This window comes from Biomphalaria glabrata, chromosome 6, assembly GCF_947242115.1.
Source record: "Biomphalaria glabrata chromosome 6, xgBioGlab47.1, whole genome shotgun sequence".
In the NCBI taxonomy this organism is placed as follows: domain Eukaryota; kingdom Metazoa; phylum Mollusca; class Gastropoda; family Planorbidae; genus Biomphalaria; species Biomphalaria glabrata.
Genome location: NC_074716.1, coordinates 41817027 through 41838529, shown reverse-complemented (window position 1 = coordinate 41838529; position 21503 = coordinate 41817027). Strand labels below are relative to the sequence as shown.

General features: G+C 37.5%; 1 protein-coding gene across 4 annotated transcripts in view; it reads left to right on the top strand.

Moving 5' to 3' along the window:
- The first annotated feature begins 6368 nt into the window (after positions 1 to 6368).
- LOC106078976 (uncharacterized) overlaps positions 6369 to 21503 on the top strand; it is a 55590-nt gene continuing 40455 nt past the window's right edge. For 2 of the 4 annotated variants that reach the window (XR_008778556.1, XR_008778557.1), the window contains exons 1-6: positions 11793 to 11883; positions 12735 to 12824; positions 14263 to 14619; positions 17328 to 17553; positions 19928 to 20049; positions 21404 to 21439. The gene's annotated coding sequence lies outside the window, so the exon portion shown is untranslated. Of the gene's footprint in view, positions 6599 to 11790; positions 11884 to 12734; positions 12825 to 14262; positions 14620 to 17327; positions 17554 to 19927; positions 20050 to 21403; positions 21440 to 21503 lie in introns of those variants that run through there. The other 2 variants (XR_008778559.1, XR_008778558.1) reach the window with 2 other exon arrangements.

The window sequence follows — 21503 nt, the reverse complement described above, 5'->3', positions numbered from 1 at the left end:
GAGCCCGAGCAGACTGGAACTAAACAACCGTCCTTCCTGCTGCCTAAAATCTGTTTTGTTGGACCTGAGGAAACACTGGTAAGTGTGTCGTTAGCCTTAATAAAATGGCAGGTGGAGCTAAGGAACAGATACCTGTGTGAAGACAAGAGGCCACTGTCTATGTCTTTTGTCTTTATTATTTACATACATTTATTTTTTTTTCTGTTAAACCTCGTTGACTTCATTCCTACTTACAAATTTACAATATTGTGGTTCGATAATAAAAAAAAAAGTCTGTATTATTCATGGTTTCCAGCTCTTACATTGAATTCTATAGACTTTTCCTATTCTATCTTATGCATAGGAGAAACTGGAAATAGATAGTACCTTTGATAGTCCTGCATGCTGGACCTTTGGTTGACGGCCTCACTGGTCCCCTTCCAACCCCTAAATCTCTTACTTGTGGCTCCGAGCGACATGCCCAAGACAACCGCGGATTAAACCATGTGAGGGGGTGGTGATAACATGGCATCACTGGGCGAAAGACCTTCTTGACTAAGGTCACCAACCGGGACCGAAGAGTTCAAATGTCTACAATAACTGTCAAATGTTCAGGACCAAGGTAAAATACCTAATTGGAGTACTTGGCTGTGGTCAAACATGGAGATGGATGGGCGCCGCCAAACAAGTATATACCGGTAGCTCTTGTTGCACAAAATGAGATCATTGGGAAGACATCTGAAAACGACATAGAAAAATGGACGGACCTGTCATTGAAAGAGGTTCTATGCAAGGCAAAAGACAGAGAGCAATGGAGAAAGACGTCGAAAAATCTTGTGTGGTAACCCAACGATCATTGCTAGTAGAGCGCGAGCGCGCAGTTGAGGTCACGTCAGTACATCATCATACGTGCAGATAGACAGCTGCCAAATAATTGACTTAAAAAAGGGGGGCCTTCGATGGGAAGTTTTACCGAATACTCTAATATTACATCGCTGTTACAGTCCGTCCGTTTTGGTGCAACACAACTTCTGATGAATTGCAGCGTTTATCATGTCCTATGAAACACATAGACACAGAAAGATGACTGTGTAGACACAGAAAGATGACTGTGTAGACACAGAAAGATGACTGTGTAGACACCGAAAGATGACTGTGTGGACACAGAAAGATGACTGTGCAGAACTGGATTTACACTTGAAATAGGTACTAAGCCATTTTTAAATATGGGGGCATTGTAATCCACATAAGACAATTTATTTCTTAGAATTTTCTTCAAAACATATTCGGGGAAAGGGACTACAGAGGTGTAGCTTATATGGATAAAGATCACGGGAAGCGTGGACGAGAGGCTAAGTACACTAGAACTTCGCTTGGATTGGCTATGAAGAGGGCTCGACGAGTTGAGTCTACTGAGCGCCTAAAGGCAGCACGGAAAACCTTCTCCCATTAACCCCTCTATAAATTAAGTTGGACCATGGCACTCTGAACATGCTATAACCATTAAGTAGTGCTATATAAAAGTCATAATATACAATTTATTTCTTTGCTTTCTCTTCAAAACAATATTTAAATTGGGCGGGGCGGGGTTACCCTATGCTATAGCTGCCTATAGGTAAATGCAACACTGTCCGAAGATCTCGGAGGAGAACACGAGGTCACAGTCCTACATATTTTTTTAGAAAGCAGTTTACTCTCGTCTTCGTCCTTTTGGCGAACAAGAAAAATACAGAAATAATAATTGTTATAAACGTCTGTATATATATATATAATGGAAGATAGTTATACTCACTATCATATACACTTCTAACACGGCAACACTTCCAAACAGTAATGTTAGCTATTCATACAGCCATATTGGTTTCTGAAAATGAATCTTTATTATATGTAGTGTTAAGAGAATGTGTATTACAGATTTACATCTATCGTAGACAAACAAAACTATTAAAAACATTTCTATGGATCTGGTTCACAAATAAAAGACGTGTTGTAAAGTGTTTGTGGGGGGGGGGGGAGAGGAATGTTTACAATGTATATTATAATATTGTATAATTAAAAAAAAATATTATTGAAAATTGTGTGTATATAAATTTATAAACTTCGCACGTCAGAACAGCCCGCGCCAAAACGGCTGCACCAAAATGTTCTTCTGTTTGTTGCTCAATTTCTTTTTTACTTGTCAGCATTGAAGTTCAAATGTTTAGTAAATCCCAAATTCACCAAAACAAATTGTCGTGTCGCCCAGATTGGTAATGCAATGGATTCACTCACATTGTGGAATCAGACGAAACGAAAGGGTGGACAGTTTGGCAAAGCTAGGAACGCTTCTAGACCCACGAGAGTGCAAAAGCGAGAATTTGTGAATGGATCAAGTCCAAGGGACGGTAAGTCTGGAAAGTTCTTAAACGCCCAAACTTGAAGGATTAATGGTGGGAGCTAGACAGAAAGGATCAAGAAGCTTTGTCACGTTTTCGTACGGGACATTGTCCGATAGGAGCCTACTTCGCTAGGATTCGAGAGTATTACGATCCCAGATGTCAACACTGTCCGATAGGAGCCTACTTCGCTAGGATTCGAGAGTATTACGATCCCAGATGTCGACACTGTCCGATAGGAGCCTACTTCTCTAGGATCCGAGAGTATTACGATCCCAGATGTCGACACTGTCCGATAGGAGCCTACTTCGCTAGGATCCGAGAGTATTACGATCCCAGATGTCGACACTGTCCGATAGGAGCCTACTTCTATAGGATCCGAGAGTATTACGATCCCAGATGTCGACACTGTCCGATAGGAGCCTACTTCTCTAGGATCCGAGAGTATTACGATCCCAGATGTCGACACTGTCCGATAGGAGCCTACTTCGCTAGGATTCGAGAGTATTACGATCCCAGATGTCGACACTGTCCGATAAGAGCCTACTTCGCTAGGATCCGAGAGTATTACGATCCCAGATGTCGACACTGTCCGATAGGAGCCTACTTCGCTAGGATCCGAGGTATTACGATCCCAGATGTCGACACTGTCCGATAGGACCGGGGTCGGCAACCTGCGGCCCGCGAGCCACATGCGGCTCTTTGGATGTGAAGATTCGGCTCTTTAGTTCCATACGCAAATAGTATTTATTTTATCGAAACATTTTTTTAAACATAGTTCTGAATCGTTTAACAAGGATTAGGCACTGATTTAATCTCTCAGCCAATTGTACTCGCTTTTCAACACACCCCGCCCCATTACACGAGTCGCCACTGTTGTCAGTCCGTTGGAAGCTCTCGGCCGTCGTCGGTTGTTTCTACGCAGGTTTTAATTTGTTTTCGACTCAAGACGAATTGGCATCTTCACCACGTGCTTTGGCTGTGACATATACGTTTGTTGTTTCAAGTCAATGAGTTAGAAACGATTATCTTTTCAAACTTAGAAGCAATCTACAAGTAATGCTAATCTGGCAAGCTTTGCGTTACCACCAGAAATTGCACAAAAAGGCAAACTATTTACAGATGGTGAGTATGCCAAAGACTGCTTCCTACGTGCATCTGAAGAACTGTTTTGTGATTTCAAAAACAACCCAGAAATCTTGAAAAACAAATCAAAGATTTGCCACTATCCACTAAAACAGAACAAGATAGACTAGCTCAAATGTCTTCATGTGTAACATATTTGCAGGTGGAAGATGTTCAACTTTTTTCTGTCTTATCACTTCAATAGCAACTGATGGAGTCAGAAGTATAACAGGAAAAAAATAAAATGGCAATAACGATACATCGCAGCTAAATAAACCGCGAAATCTTACTTTCACTGAATAATGCATCAAGAAGCGCTTTGTGCCCAAACAAATTCGGCCGAATAGTTGAGTTCATGAATCTGATAATCAAGACTGTTAACAGCATCTTGTCAAAAGCACTCTACCAACGTCACTTTGATTGTTAAACGACATGGAGACTCAGTATTCCGAGCTCCTTCTGTCCAACAAAATGCGATGGCTTTCCGAAGGTTGAAACGTTTAGCTTTGTGCTTCAATGAAATAAATATATTTCTAAATGATAAAGACATTAATCACCCTGAATTAAAGAACGACAAAAAGTTTCACAAATTTTACTCTATGGTTGGTATAACAGAGAAATTAAATGAGCTGAATCCAAAACTGCAAGAAAAAGGAAAACCCATCCTATGGTTTGGTAGAAGAATTGGTTTGTTTAGAAGAAAAATGAATTCATTTTGCAGAGATATTCAGAGCGGTCAGTTACTTCATTTTCAATGTCTAAAGCAGTATCGCGATAAAATAAGTGCAACTTTTGACACGATTTACATTAGCACAGTTATAAAAAAAATCAATGATGAATTATCTCACAGATTAGAGCAATCCAAAACCAATCTAGCATTCCTAGTAAATCCTCTCAACACAAATAGTCACGAAATCCACATTGATGTATTTGAAATTGATACTGGATCTCTAGACATGCAATTAATCCATTTAAAAAGTAAAACTTTGTGGGGCGGAAAAGCAAGTTGGAAGACTTGGAGCTCTATAGATATATGTACGTAGCGCAACAAAAGTGGACAGCTTACAAAAGAATGTCTCAAGTTGATTTGGCATGAAATAATCTAGATTGCTACAGTGAGGTGAAGAAGTTGGCATTTGGAGTGCTGACTATCTTCGGATCGACATACTTAAGTAAGAAAGCCTTCTCTTGAATGAATATAATTAACAGTAAAATAAGAAGCCAACTAACAAATGAAAATTTAGAGTCGACTTTGAAACTAAAAACAAGTTATGAACCAACCCAAATGTATCCCAACTTTCTAAAACCATGCAAAGTCATGGCTCCCATTAAATTTGTTAGCTCGATTGTTTGTTATTGAAGTACAAGTTAGTGTTGTATGTAAATGTTTAACTGCTTAAGTTGTTATCGAAATAAAAAAATAATTATCTAATAATGCCATATATATATTATCTAATGTGTTGTGAAAAACACTACTTATATATGAATAAATAGATTCGTTTTTTTTATTTCAAAAAATAATTGTGTGAGTACTACGGTATTTAATTGGCAAGAAAAAACTTTGTGGCCCTTTAGAAACTTTGAAATTTCGTAAATTGTAATTTTTGGGTCTTCCGACTCAAAAGGTTGCCGACCCCTGCGATAGGAGCCTACTTCGCTAGGATCTGAGAGAATCACGATCCCAGATGTCGACACTGTCCGATAGGAGCCTACTTCGCTAGGATCTCAGATAATCACGATCCCAGATGTCGACACTGTCCGATAGGAGCCTACTTCGCTAGGATCTGAGAGAACCACGATCCCAGATGCCGACACTGTCACATGAAAGACGAGACAGTAGAACACATCCTCTACGAATGAAAGGATGCTTTAGAGACACATTCGGAAATACGACTAACCATGAAACAGAACTGGTTTATGCGGGGGTCTAGCCCTGTACGGAGACAGGAAAATCCTACAGAACACTGCCTGATATCTGGATAGCGCTAAACGCTATAAGGGATTAGTCTCAGCAAGGTCTCTTAGTGCAAGGAGGCTTAAACATAGTAGCCCACATAACATCATCACTCTATTTTTGATGAGAATGCTGCTGGCACTTATAGAGCAACAAAGTTTTTTTGTAAACTGCACCATACACCACCAACTTAAAGAACTTGACAATTCAGGGCTCCAAAGTAACGTAACACTTTAATGTCAATAAATAACAGCCAATACTGTACACTTGGCAACACGTACACTGTACAAATATCTCTCCGATAACACCGTACCGCCGTATGAACTCTTGCACTGGCCTCTCCGTCTCGTTCCGGGCTTGCACTGGGTTCAACAGTTCAGGACTGACTTCACACACTAGGCTCGTTGTGTCGGACTCGATCACAGACCAAGATCAAGACGCCGTTCGTCTCAACTGTACTTGATAGTACTCCGCACTGAACCGTCGTAATGCTCCGTACAGAACCACGCCGTTGAACTGTGCTGTAGTGAACCTTCTGTCCTGAACCCCTTTTCTTAACCTTGCTGTATTGAGCCCCTTTTCTCGACCGTCTTGACTGCGACAACTCCTCTCTTATATAGGGTCCCTACTGGCCTTCTCGAACCGGACCGAACGCCGCTCAGGTGGTCAGATGACTACAACTCTCGTGACGCTCTTGAGCTTTGTTCACGACGTCAATCCTTCCCGAACCGTCGTGTTGACACTCGACTCGGCTGACAGTCGTAACTCGTCACGGTTGACCGCTCGTCTAGCGCTGGCCTGGGGCGATTTGCGTCGGCTGACTACACTCACACCACTACCCCCATCTGTGCCACCACCAGGTTTATAACATACACTCATACTTATATCTACCTGCTCCTGGGAAAGCCTACTCGGATCCAAGCAATATTCATTTTAAGTAGCGGTATTATAAAGAATTGAATGTTTTTTTTACAAGTGTTTAAGTGTTGCCACTTCTGTTTCTTCCCAGGATGTAGTTAGTATGCTACGCAGCGGTTAATATTTTTTATACATATTTTTGAAACAGAAAACTATCTTAGAAATTTTGTCACATTAGAGAATTTCTGTTTAATTACAATATAATCTCGTTTTATAAAAGTCAAACAAACACAAGGTCTCTTTAAACGTAAGTACTGTTCAGTTTTTCTTCTTTCTAGCTTCAATGTCTTGTAAACAAACCAGATGCAACCAATTCGAGAAATTGGATAACTAAATGTAGATTTTATTAAAATATTCGGCTCATTCTGTCTCGGAAGAAAATGGATGTGCCCAGACAGTGGCGTAGAAATGGTGGGGTGATGGGGAGGGGAGAATTTGAAAATCCCCCGGGCCCCCACTTGAGGGTGTCCCTTGATGAGTGTTCGAATTTTTTGTACATTAAATATCAAATATTACCCCATGATCTAATGTCATGATGTGGAATGTCAAAATGCAGGGGCCCACAAACGATTTCAAAGTCTTAGCTACACAACTGCGCCCAGATGAGTTACTGGTTTTGGTTTCACCTTGAGACGGGCAGAGTCTGGATTGAATGATGAAGCCAATTCTGGAGCGGCAAATTTTGCGACTGTTTCTGCATGTATGTGCCCATGTTTTTTCTTTCTCTTGACTAAGGCAGCTTCGCTTTGGCTTATGGCGAAGTTCGTACCAGCGCGCACAGTCTGTCTTCATGCTATCCGGTCTCCTCCCACAATACTTTCGTTTACGCCTGTGATTCTCATGCCTCGCTTGCAGACATATCTGTAGGTTAGTCTTGGGTGGCCCTTAGGTCTTACTCCCAACAAGAGGGCTCAGCATATAGGATGTCTTTATGGATTCTTCAATCTGGCGTGCGGATGACATGTCCAAGCCAGCATAGTCTTCTCTGTGTCAGAGGAGCATAGATGCTTTGCATATTGGCCAGTTTAAAACTTCATGGTTGGAGACATGATCCCTCCAGGAGATGCACAATATGCTGCACAGGCAGCGTAAGTGAAAGCTATTCAATCTATGAATGAGACGCACGTATGTTGCCCAGCTCTCACATCCATCAAGAAGAATGCTTACAATACAGGCATTGTAAACTAGGATTTTGGTTGCGTAATCACTTTGGCATTTTCCCAGACACAATTGCTGCAGAAGCCTATTTTATTCTTTTGTCTGTTCAGTGTCTAAATCTAGATTTATAATAAGTATATTTATTAACAACTAGATTTATATTATCTGCGTCCCGCGGGTCTTAATTTGCGTCTTATATAATCACTGATAGTGTTTTGTAAATAATTAAACGAAATAATAATGTTATAAGTAAAGCGAATGCGTGAATGTAAAATAGTATGAATGGAGCTATATATATATATATATATATACATACATACATGCATACACACATACATACATACATACATACATACATACATACATACATACATACATACATACATACATACATACATACATACATACATACATGTATACATACATACGCCTTACTTTCTACTTTATAGTATAGATACACATTAGCTACCTGTCGCTGGGCACAATTAACGTTGAAAAACGTAAAATAGCTACACGGCTATGTACTAGACTATCCTAAGACACACTGATCTGTTTTTTACTGAAGATTTTCTTTGGCGTTTTTAAGGTTCCGGAAAGCTTCTGGAAATACTATGAGCCTGTTGTGGGCCAAATTCTAGACCAACTGCTGACCAATCTCTTAATAGATTTACATTTTGATTGATTACAGTCGTACATTGCATAAGTATGCGCACCTCGGTTTCATATATTGGCACAGTGACCCCACCATAACAGTATTATACAGATATGAACTAAAAGTATGATATATGCTTTTTTGTCATATAATAGTGTTTCGGTATAAAGAATACACAAATATAAACAAACTATGTTTTCTCAAAGCATACTATAATAAAATGTGCCATTTTTCTTTTTACAACGAAGGATAAGATCTGTATTCTCATCAGATAGTTTATCCAAGTAATCTTTGTGATTTATTTACCAACGGTGGTCATTCAATTAAGTGTCCTTAACATTTGTTGTTGTTTTTTTATTTCTAAATGATGCTCAAAATTCTTTGCATTTTAATTTAATAGCTTTCGGTTCTAATATCCTCCTTCCTTCTCTTGAACTGTACTCTGTTTTCTTTTTTTTCTCTTGAACAGTATTTTGTGGTCTTTCTTCTCTTGAATTGTAAATTAGGGTTTTTTTTTTCTTGAACTGTACTCTCTTGCCTTTTTTTCTCTTGAACTGTAGTCTGTTGTCTTTTTTCTCTTGAACTGTAGTCTGTTGTCTTTTTTCTCTTAAACTTTACTTTGTTGTCTTTCTTCTCTTGAACTGTACTCTGTTTTCTTTCTTTCTCTTGAATTGTACTCTATTGTCTTTTTCTCATGAACTGTACTTTGTTGTATGTAAACCGGACCTTGTAAATTAAAATGTAGACGAGGACCACCAGATTGCTGTGATCAACTTAAGTGATTAACTTAAGTATAGAAGTCCCGTTAGATTAAGTGATATTTATTGATAGATAGATAGATCGAAAAAAATAAACTAAAGTTCCCCTTTCAAACCTTGTGGTCTATAGGGCAGATGATGTAAAGGTCAGCTGTCTATGTTATCTACGGTCAACGAGGGTGTCATGTGGCCAGCACAACGACCATCCGCCTTTACTTTTCCCCGACTGAAGTCAGGTATCCATCAGAGCTGGGTGGACTCAGAGGTGCCTGAAATTAAAAATTCCAGTAGCCAAGCGCATTACCGCTCAGCCACCGCGCCTCCTAGATAGATAGATAGATAGATAGATAGATAGATAGATAGATAGATAGATAGATAGATAGATAGATAGATAGATAGATAGATAGATAGATAGATAGATAGATAGATGGATAGATAGATAGATAGATAGATAAATAGATGTAAAGAGCCGATGTTGTTTTTATTATCTGTATGTTTATCTTTTTTCAAAACTCCAATATTACCATCTAAATAATTGTTGACAAATAAGTTAAAAAAACGCTACATTTGGTGTTATTTTGAAGATACAATCTAAATAATGTATCAACTGTTTTTCAAACAAAACAAAAAACGGAAGTTTCTTTTTTTCTTTCAGACTGCAATTAGGACAATTAAATCATTTGTCCATAAAAACTAAATTTTATTTCTATGTTTAAAATGCTTCACAGAAATTCAAAAGGTAACTGTGATCTTAAGAAAGTCAGACATTTGTGTTTAATTATTCAACATCTTTCATATTCACCTACATAAATTAAAACAACGTGAGAACAAGATCATGTTGAGTCGGTCCAATGTTCTCCATCTATACACACGATATCCCCCTATCGTGTTGGATGACTACGTATACCTTTCACTATAATTCTTATGCAAACAATTGTTTGTAATTTTCTAATTAAAATTAGCCCAAAATTGATACATATTTTATAATATGTATTGATAATATTATTAATATTGACACATACTATTCGTAGTGGATCTGCAGAATGCTATTTAAGAAAACAATGAACGTGATTTAAATATTTCAAAATATATGAATGATAATAATGGAATAGTATTGGTGAACAGAGGAGCACTGTTAAGTATGGGATTTATTGTGTTGACAATGTGTCAAAAGTCATGTGTCACAGTGTCAATAGCAATGAGTCGCACTACTTGACCTATTTCGTGAGGGATACGCCTTCAAGACTTCCTCACTTCAGCAACACTTCTCTTAAACTACATGCATTTAGTACAGATAGTGGATTATTTAGTACAGATAGTGGAATGTTTAGTACAGATAGTGGATTATTTAGTACAGATAGTGGATTATTTAGTACATATAGTGGAATGTTTAGTACAGATAGTGGATTATTTAGTACAGATAGTGGATTATTTAGTACAGATAGTGGATTATTTAGTACAGATAGTGGATTATTTAGTACAGATAGTCGATTATTTAGTACAGATAGTGGAATGTTTAGTACAGATAGTGGATTATTTAGTACAGATAGTCGATTATTTAGTACAGATAGTGGAATGTTTAGTACAGATAGTGGATTATTTAGTACAGATAGTGGATTATTTAGTACAGATAGTGGATTATTTAGTACAGATAGTGGATTATTTAGTACAGATAGTGGATTATTTAGTACAGATAGTGGATTATTTAGTACAGATAGTCGATTATTTAGTACAGATAGTCGATTATTTAGTACAGATAGTGGATTATTTAGTACAGATAGTGGATTATTTAGTACAGATAGTCGATTATTTAGTACAGATAGTGGATTATTTAGTACATATAGTGGATTATTTAGTACAGATAGTTGATTATTTAGTACAGATAGTCGATTATTTAGTACAGATAGTGGAATGTTTAGTACAGATAGTGGATTATTTAGTACAGATAGTGGAATGTTTAGTACAGATAGTCGATTATTTAGTACAGATAGTGGATTATTTAGTACAGATAGTGGATTATTTAGTACAGATAGTGGATTATTTAGTACAGATAGTGGATTATTTAGTAGATAGTGGATTATTTAGTACAGATGGTGGATTATTTAGTACAGATAGTGGATTATTTAGTACAGATAGTGGATTATTTAGTAGATAGTGGATTATTTAGTACAGATAGTGGATTATTTAGGACAGATAGTGGATTATTTAGGACAGATAGTGGATTATGCAGTACAGATAGTGGATTATTTAGTACAGATAGTGGATTATTTAGTACAGATAGTCGATTATTTAGTACAGATAGTGGATTATTTAGTACATATAGTGGATTATTTAGTACAGATAGTGGATTATTTAGTACAAATAGTGGATTATTTAGTACAGATAGTGGAATGTTTAGTACAGATAGTGGATTATTTAGTACAGATAGTGGAATGTTTAGTACAGATAGTCGATTATTTAGTACATATAGTGGATTATTTAGTACAGATAGTGGATTATTTAGTACAGATAGTGGATTATTTAGTACAGATAGTCGATTATTTAGTACAGATAGTGGATTATTTAGTACATATAGTGGATTATTTAGTACAGATAGTGGATTATTTAGTACAAATAGTGGATTATTTAGTACAGATAGTGGAATGTTTAGTACAGATAGTGGATTATTTAGTACAGATAGTGGAATGTTTAGTACAGATAGTCGATTATTTAGTACATATAGTGGATTATTTAGTACAGATAGTGGATTATTTAGTACAGATAGTGGATTATTTAGTACAGATGGTGGATTATTTAGTACAGATAGTGGATTATGCAGTACAGATAGTGGATTATTTAGTACAGATAGTGAATTATTTAGTACGGATAGTGGATTATTTAGTACAGATAGTGAATTATTTAGTACGGATAGTGGATTATTTAGTACAGATAGTGGATTATTTAGGACAGATAGTGGATTATTTAGTACAGATAATGGATTATTTAGTACAGATGGGAATTTAGTCCGTCTTATAAAATTCGTGACTGGCTCGGTTCGGTTAGATCTAATTTTCAGATCTGTTCCGTTATGACATTAGGCAAGAGCGAAATGAAGAAAAAAAATTCAGTGTCAATTTTATTGTATTATTTATTTATTTTTGAGAGGCCGTTGATCCGAATGACTGCCTTCACTTAAACCAAAGGTGTTAATTGCCTAATATTGATTCCGTTCGGTTAGGGTAAGGACGGTTCTTTCGATTTAGTTCGTACCGAGCAGTTTGACAATTCAGGTTGGGTTTTGGTCGTGAATGTCTGGTTCGTTTCCTTCGGTTCTAATTCGATTCATTTAAAGTTCTCCTTTCAGACCAGTCGGTCACGGCGGCAGCTTATCTTATGCAAAGGTCATCTGTTTCTGTGGCCCATGGCTAACGAGGGTGTCATGACAACCGTCTTCTCCCCCCCTCCCAACTAATGTCATGTACCTATCAGCTTAGTGGCCCTCTTATAGTCCAGAAACTAAGTCTTCACGAGGATTTGAATCCGCGCCCCTCAGGTTCGGAATTTAAGCGTTTTACCACTCAGCCACCGCACCGTTTCGTTTAGAATCACTACCTGATAGGTTAATAGATAATTAATTAATATTCCATTATTCTCAATAAACTCTTTTTTTTTTTACAAGAATAAACGCTGAAATGAATAGGGCCGGAAAATTAACTTCGCAATCGTTGCTATCAGCCATGGGATGCATTCTATTGTATGCTGTTAGGCTGTATGTATATATTGTTAATGAATGTTCAAATGTTGAGCTATTAATGATACACTTTAAATTTTTACAGATAGACAAGTTCAATTATTTATAATGTGGACATGTATTGATCTCTATGCTGTTACACAGACTTTATTAGTCGTATTGATAGCTTCTGTGGGTGAGAATCATTTTATATCTTTAAAAAAAATAAAATACATAAAACCTGTATCACTATATTTTATGTATATAAAGTGTACATATTCCTTCTGCAGCTTCACGTGTGACTCTAGAGTACAATCTTCCATTCACATCCATGGTCGAAGGTTTCACCTTTGTAATAACAATCTGTGATTCACATCCATGGTCGAAGGTTTCATCTTTTGTAATAACAATCTTTTCGACTCTCTTGATAATTATGATGTCTTAGTACTGACACACTGACCAGTGTCGCGAAATGACCAGAAAGCTCTCCAGTAGACGTAACACACACATACACACATATACACACACACATACACATACACACACATACATATATATATATATATGTGTGTGTGTGTGTGTGTGTGTGTGTGTGTGTGTGTGCGCGCGCTTATCTGTTCTTTTAGCAATTAGATTTTTGAACCAAATGTTAGCTACTGTTGTAAATTTCACATCTAATGGTTAAGAGATATTGGGGTATGAATGTATATTTTGTGTGCTATGGTATAGTTGTTTGCTCTAAAATAAATATAAAACATATTTCCTCACGGATAATAAAGGTTATTATTATAATTATTATTATTGTTATGTTAGAAACGAGAGAGTATTCATTGTCCAGGGTCGAGTTTCGCTAAATAGAAACAAAATTCATCGTAGTCCTTGAGGAATTTTCTGGTGATGTGGCAGGTCTGCAGCAGTACCACCCTCTGACAGGCAACGAGAATGTTACTAGGAATGTTAAGGGCCTTGAAGGTCTCTGTGAGGTCAGTTGTTATTATCCCCTCGGTTGATATAACAATGGGGTATAGTGTTATTTTGGACAATTTCCATAGACGCTTAATCTCCAAGCCTAGGTTCCCACATTTTCTTTGTTTTTCTATTTCAGTTTTTATTTAAATTATGAGACAGTGGTACGGCGATGTCGATAATGGTAGCGGTTTTTCTTTTTTATCCGGGCGATTGAAATCTACCGTTTTGTCAGTCAGAATAGGCCTATCCCAGTACAGCAGATGTTCAGTAGAAACGAGAACTTCTTGTGGCGAGTATTTATAATAAGGAGGAGTGTCCTTACCGATCAAATTGTGCGTCAAAGCCAAGTGCTGGTGTATTAATTTTGCAACTTGGTTATGGCGACCTAGGTAGGCTGATTCTGATAGGGGTGGAAATCCTGCCATAATGTGTTCAATCGACTCGATCACATTTCCACATTTTCGGCATTTGTCGACAACATTGAGTTTCAGGATATGCTTGTCGTAATTTTTTGTCCTGATTACTCTGTCCTGTATTGCTGTAACAAAGCCTTCTGTTTCAGGGTAGAGATGACCTGCTTTGAGCCATGTTAAGGAAGCAGCCTTATTATTATTATTTTTATTATTATTATTATAGTTATTATTGTTATTATTATATCTCACCAGGTGGCGCAGTATCTCCCAAAAAGTGTTTGGGCCTGTTCCAATTATCTCAATCGACTTATCCGGTGGTTTGTACCAATGGAAGTTTGTCCAACGTAAATGGAAACAGTTTAACTTGTCAAGCTAAAGACTTTCAACCCATTGAAGATTTTGTGCTGTACTATTCTACATCAAGAGTCGGCATATGCATCCCTCATGGTGGCAATAACTTCAAGTCGACTGTCATCGCCTCATGTCCAAACGGAGACGCCTCCACACTAGTGAGCAGCTCTAATGCTAATGGTGCCCAACATCAATCATCATTGAATAGGGTTATAGAGGACGTGTACCTGAAGAGTATGGCGCATTATTGTGGGTCAGGTAAGGAATAGAGGATAGATTTTTACTGTTTATTTTATATTGTAAAGTCATTCTTTAAAGTTATATTCTTTTGTTTGCACCTGACACTTAGTACATACCTTAAAAATTGTACTGAGATATTTAATTTCTTTGCTGATGTACGAGTAAGCCCACATTTCACAATGAAACATGGAAAAAGTATCTTTACGTTGTGGCATTTTAAGATGCTTGGAAAAAAAATATTTCAATCAAAGCAAGACATTTTTGATGTCAACTGCTCTTGTGTGCCAACTTAAGTATCAATGGGTATCCAAATATAGACATATTTTAACATTAAGAAGCACAATAAAAAAATATTATAAAAAACAACAACAAAGCTAATATTAAGTGTATTAATTAGTTTGGATCAGTCATGTAATTAAACTTGTAATAAGCATTAAACGACAATCGACAAAGAGGACTAATTCAGCTTACACCACCACTTCAGTCAAATCCTTTTTCTTTCCCTTGGAAAAGTGACTAATTCAGCTTATACCACTTTCAGTCAAGTACTATTTCTTTCCCTTGATCGAGATACCAAACAAAGTGATTTATTATTAATTGGTAATTTTTAAAAATGTATTTTTGTCTTGATAGGTAAAAGGAATAATTGTGCAAAACTTAAGCTTCGTCCGAGATTGTGTGTCGGAGAAATAACGTGTACAAACTTTTGGCCAGACGGACGAACACACAGACAGACACGCAGACTGACACACCGACAGAGTGACACACCAACAGACTGACACACCAACAGACTGACACACCGACAGACTGACAGACACACTGACAGACAGAGTGAGTTGATATATATATGGCTCCTTTTGTCTCGAAAGGCAATGGATGCGCCCAAATGAGTCACTGGTTTTGGCTTAATCTTGAGACGGGGCAGAATCTGGTGTGGCTAATCAAGCCAATTCTAGAACGGCAGACTTTGCCACAATTCGTACATGTGTATGCCTCTGATTTAGGGCTAGCAGACAGGGCAGCTTTCTTTTTATCCCTCTTGATTAAAGCCGCTTCAATTCTTTTGTTCTCAGCAAGGGTTGTCCCAGCACGCACAGTCTGTCTCCATGCACTCCGGTCTTTGGCTATGTTTTCCCACATACTTTCGCTGATGCCTGAGGCTCTCATGTCTCGCTTGCAGACATCTCTATATGTTAGTCTTGGGCGGCCCTTGGGTCTGACTCCTTCCACAAGCTCAGCATATAAGATATCTTTCGAGATTCTGCCATCTGGCATGCGGGTGACATGTCCGAGCCAGCGTAATCTTCTTTGTGTCAGGAGAGCATACTGTTCATATTGGCCAATCTTAAAACTTCCTGATTGGAGACATGGTCCCTCCAAGAGATGCCCATTATGCGTCTCAGGCAGCGCAAGTGGAAACTATTCAATCTGTGCTCTTGGTACATGTATGTTGACCAGCTCTCACTGCCATAAAGGAGAGTGCTCACAACACAGGCGTTGTAGACTAGGATTTTGGTCGCTGTGGTCAATTTACCATTTTCCCAGACGCGCTTGGAGAGTTTTGCCAATGCTGTGGTAGCTTTTCCTATCCTTTTTGTCAGCTCGATATCTAAGTCTAGGTTACTGACAATTGTTGAACCCAAGTAGGTAAATTCCTGCACCACTGAAAGGGTGTGGTTCCCAATTTGTATTATAGGTATTTCTGCGACGTCTTGTGCCAGGATTTCGGTCTTGGAGAGACCTATAGTAAAGCTAAACTCTTGACAAGCAGCTGCTAAGGCTAAGGAGTTGATATAAGTGTTGTAAAAAACCAAACGTGTCTCTGTCCTAATTCCACCCCAAGCTTCAGTCATCTGCTCTGTGATGAGCTAGACAAAAGATTAGGAAAAGCAAAATCCCCCATCAGTACCATATTTACATAGCCCTCTTAGTCTGTGAAACCGTTAGGACACCTCATGAGTGGTTAACCCTTTACCCCCACCCAACGAAAAAAAATATTTAAGTAAATTTAAGCCAGTGATGACTAATCTTTATTGGTCTTGGGACACATGCTACACATGGAGGCGTGGTGTCTGACAAGTAAAGCGCTTGGCTTCCAAACTGGGGTCCCGGGTTCAAATTCTGGTGAAGACTGGGATTTCTAATTTCGGGGGCCTCTGAGTCCACCCTGCACTTTTATATAGCGCTACTTTCATGCTTATAGCATGCTCGGAGCGCTTTTGGTCCAATCTCCGTTGTGGACCAGTGTGGGGGGGGGAGGGTATCTAGGAAAAGGTTTTTCCGTGCTGCCTTTAGGCGCACAGTAAACACAACTCTGCCCGTTCCGGGTGTCGAACCTCGAGCCCGCTTCATAGGTAGCCAAACCAAGCTAAGTTCAAGCGCACTTAGCCTCTCGACCACACTTCCCACCTAATGGGAATACTGCCCTATAGATTGCAAGGTCTGAAAGGGAACACGCTACAGGCACTGTCACCTGTTAACATCTTCGAGTCTCATGAAACTGAACCTCTGCTACTTCAATAGACATAGAAGCGTTAATTTTGAGAGGGGATGGCACAATGTCAAGGACCGTATATTGCCCGCGGACCGTAGTTTAAAATCAATGTTTTGAGTAAACTTTTAATAATTAAGAAAACGTCTATTTTTACACGCCACGTTTTATTTCATCTCGTTAGTTTTGTAATTATAAAAATTATTATGTTATAATGTTGTTTTTTAATTCACAGTCGATGTTGCCGCTAGTAATGTTGACATCTGTACCAAGTCATGCGCTAAAGGTGGTCTGGCATATTTCATTACATTGAATGACCCTAAATTGATTAGCTTCGGGACACGACCATCATCTTGCACATGCTCCATCAGAGCGTCAAGAAAAAATATAACAGTGTTCCCCATTGATGTCAGAAGTGATTCGAATCACATATTGCATGCTTATGTAGATGGAAACGACGAGTAAGCATAAGGGCGAAATTCAGACATTAGAAATGATGAAGTAATGCATGTTTTACATTCAAAACATCACCATGTACTCACAATTTATTAACTCTCGTATGATTAACCCTTAAAGTGCTGAACTGTTTTAAAATGAGTGCATACACAATGAAATTACAATTCTGATGTTTAGAGGCTAAACTACCATACCCGTTTTGAGGGTCAAGAAATGTAAAGATTCAAATGTTGAATAAAAAAAATTCATGTTCTAAAATTGGTTTCTAAAAACATTTACACAAAAAAAAAGTTAGGGGACGTCCTGAATTTGAACGCGTGGCTCAAACCATTTCGGGGCGATGTGCTAACCATTCTACAAGAGAAATACTTATTACTAGAGAAGATTGTATAGTTATATATTGTTTCTTTCAATTTAGAGCGGCGACCTATAACGGGGACGAGTTCAGCTTATACCACCACTTCGGTCAAGTACAATTTCTTTCCCTTGCGGTTTACACAAGTTTGTACAAACGAATGGCAGCTGAGCGGGGTGTACAAACGTGCAGGGCTCACACAATTTCTTTGACTCACAAACATAGCATAATGGAAACTAAGGATACACCCAGGGCCGGTCCTACAGATTGCGGGGCCCTATGCGAAACGCATTGCGCGGGACCCAATCTGGGTAGTGAAAGAATAATACATGAAAATAAAGATTTGGTATTAGAAAATAAATTCGTCTTTGCATTTTATTCATACTTTACTAAGTACAAAATCACGGTCACATTAACATTCAGATCTGCCTTTCAGATTTACTACCGACTAGCAAAACATCGCTTTTGGTGTTTTTTTTTACGATGTTGAGATAGACTTATATATTTATATTTATGTGCCAATGACTATTTAAGTAAATTAAGTATTTGAACTTCTTATTTTGGTTCAAATTCGCCTTAATATTACACTTTTATTAAATGAAAGCTGGCAATGCGGTTTTCTTTAAATCGTGAGTATGATTGGCGTTTTCCATATTAAATGACACACCCGAAATGACTATTTTGTCTGTTTTTTAGGGAGATTTGCATTTTTTTTTATAATTTCAGGAGATTTTCATGACTTTTTGTATATTTGCAATTCAGGAGAATTGCAGGAGCCCTTTATTTATAGTTAAAATGGTTTAATTTAATAATTTACACCTAGAATTCGCGCGGGGCCTATGAAAGTGCGGGGCCCACTGCAGCCGCATAGGTTGCAATGGCCTAAGACCGGCCCTGGATACACCAGTGGGTTTTTATACCTCCTAGAGTTGGCTGTGTGGTTGCGAAATGTACATTGGCAAGCTTTATGAATATCTCATTATAAACCTCAACAAAACAAATAGTACTGGCAGGGAATTTTTAATTTACCAGTAATCGATTGTGACAAGTAAGAAACTAAACTAATTTGACGATACTGGTAATATCGAAACGTGCGGGGTATATAAGGGTGCGGGTTGTACGTGTGTTGTTGTTTTTTTAATATTAATTTTGTAATGTGTGGGGGGTTATACGCGTGTGCGGGTTACACTGGTATGCGGGATATATGCACACAAAAATAAAAACGGTAACCCGAATTTTAGTCGAGGGTGAAGGGGAAGAAGAAGTGAAGTGATTAGTAATTTATTTTTAACAGCGAAATAAACTTTGTTAGAAATATTGATCAGCTTTTCAAAGGAAGAATTTTATTTTGAATTATTTTTTTTTTCTATTTTACTTGTTTAATTGCTCATTTTATTTTGTTCCAGTGGTTTACAGATCAAGCAGTTTTTCTTACAATTCATCTTTTTATGGGGTGTTTAGGGGACATTATCTTTCTCGATTCTCGGGACACAGTAAAGTGTTAAGAAATATGCGGTCAGCATTCTCTGTCGACGCGACTCAAGGGCGTGTTTCGCTAGTAACGATTTGGTAGTCGATTACTTAAAGCCAACCGATTGTTTGCTAGTCAATTACTTAAAACTAACCTTTTGCTTAGTAGGCGATAACTAACAGTAAACATTTGTTTGGTAGTAATTACCTGGTCGTGTGGTATTCGCGCTGGACTGTCGTTCGGTCGTTTGGATGGTCCTGGGTTTATACCTAGCCCGTTGTCACCCTCGTCCAGTATCTTCAGCTCTGAACGAAGATCCTAAACATGTAAAACATTTTACAAACAAACCTATTGTTTGGTACTGGCTTACTTAAATCCAACCTTTTGTATATAACACATTTGAGAAAACGTTTTATATTTTCTGTCTGTCTGTTAATATTCTCTGTCTGTCTGCTTTTATTCTCTCTCTGTCTGTTTATATTCTCTTTCTGTCTGTTAATGTTCTCTGTTTGTCTATTTATATTTTCTCCCTGTTTATTTTCTCTGTCTGTAGTGGTCAAGACATGTTTAAGACGATTGATGGTACCAAAGTGTTTCCAACAGACATTCTCTTTATCACCCTAAAAATCAATGGAAGTGGTAAACCTATGGAGAGTATTTTGATCGAAATTACAGGTAGTTTAATTGACTTTATATATAGATCTACATTTATTTTACAGAAGAAAATCCATATTGAGTTATTGTTTAAACGCATTGGCTCCACTACATGAAGCGAGTAAAAGATTTCAGCTTTGAAGTCCCTTAGACTTTGGTCTTTGCTTCTAAGTAACTCAACCACTGCTGTTTAAGGGGGGACACAAAACATACAAATTGTTTAACATAAATTTAATTATGATCAAATGGATACAACTACATTTATTATAAGAGGCACTACTATGGATCATTAGTTTAACCAAGATGTTATTAGCTAGTTATGCAGATGGCATTGCTACAGGATTATGGGATTAAATGTGAGATTGACTTCTGCTTGAGAGACTGTCGGAGCAATGTATTGGATTAAGATGTGTGAGGTGTCGAGATATTATATAGTGTTATATTGTGAATTTGATAAAACCATTGTTAGAAATTTAAAATATATTATTACAGTTACATAGTTAATTATAGTTTATAATTGTGAATTATAAGATTTACGCTGATTGGTTCGTTGGGGAAGTCTGGACATTATACATTGGGATGGATGTAAGTAATTAATAAAATACTCTGAAAGACACAAAGATAAAGACACATTCCTCGTCCCATATGCTAGGACAAATTTGTACAAATACTCCTTCTTCCCTAGTGCTATTAGAGCATGGAATGGGTTGCCCTGAGCTAGCCAGGAAAACCAGTGACTTGGCAGAATTTAAGTCATTGGTTAATATGCATGACTAAATGCATGACGCTTAGGACGTAATCATCTTCTTTTTTGAAGTAACGTCTGTATTATATAAGATATAACAAGTTGTGATTTTGATAAATACATACAATAATCAGATGTATATTAACAAATAAACCTTCTGCCCATCGTTCATTACCTAGGTTACCGAGCCTCACATACATTTTATTTATCGCAAACATTTAGAGGACATTTATTAATATAGCTATTACATGCATACACCGTAAGTGATTTCAGCAATATTTAAAAATGAATATTGAACTAGTACACACTCTCGGGTTTTATGGTATAAAGAAAAACAACAGATGATGTCAAAATTGAAGTATTCGATCGATAGAAAACTAATTACTTTAAATTTAGTTAGACACAACAGTTATTGGAAGAATAGAGCTTAGTGATTGTTCTAAGCCAATGAGAATAAATGGAATCTGCTTGCACATCTGTGTGCATGTTATTCCAAAATAAAAATATAATTGGTAATTTTTTTTACAAAGCTTTTAAAGAATAAATAATAATATCAAAAATTGTTAGATTAGAAAACAAAACCTGGCGAATATTGTGTTTACATCTGTATCATTTTTTGTTTCTCTTTAGGTGACCTTTCAAATATATCGTGTGGTCCAGAGTATGGTAAGCAATAATAATAATAATGGGACAACAGTAATTTTCCGACAGAGAATTTGATACACGTTAT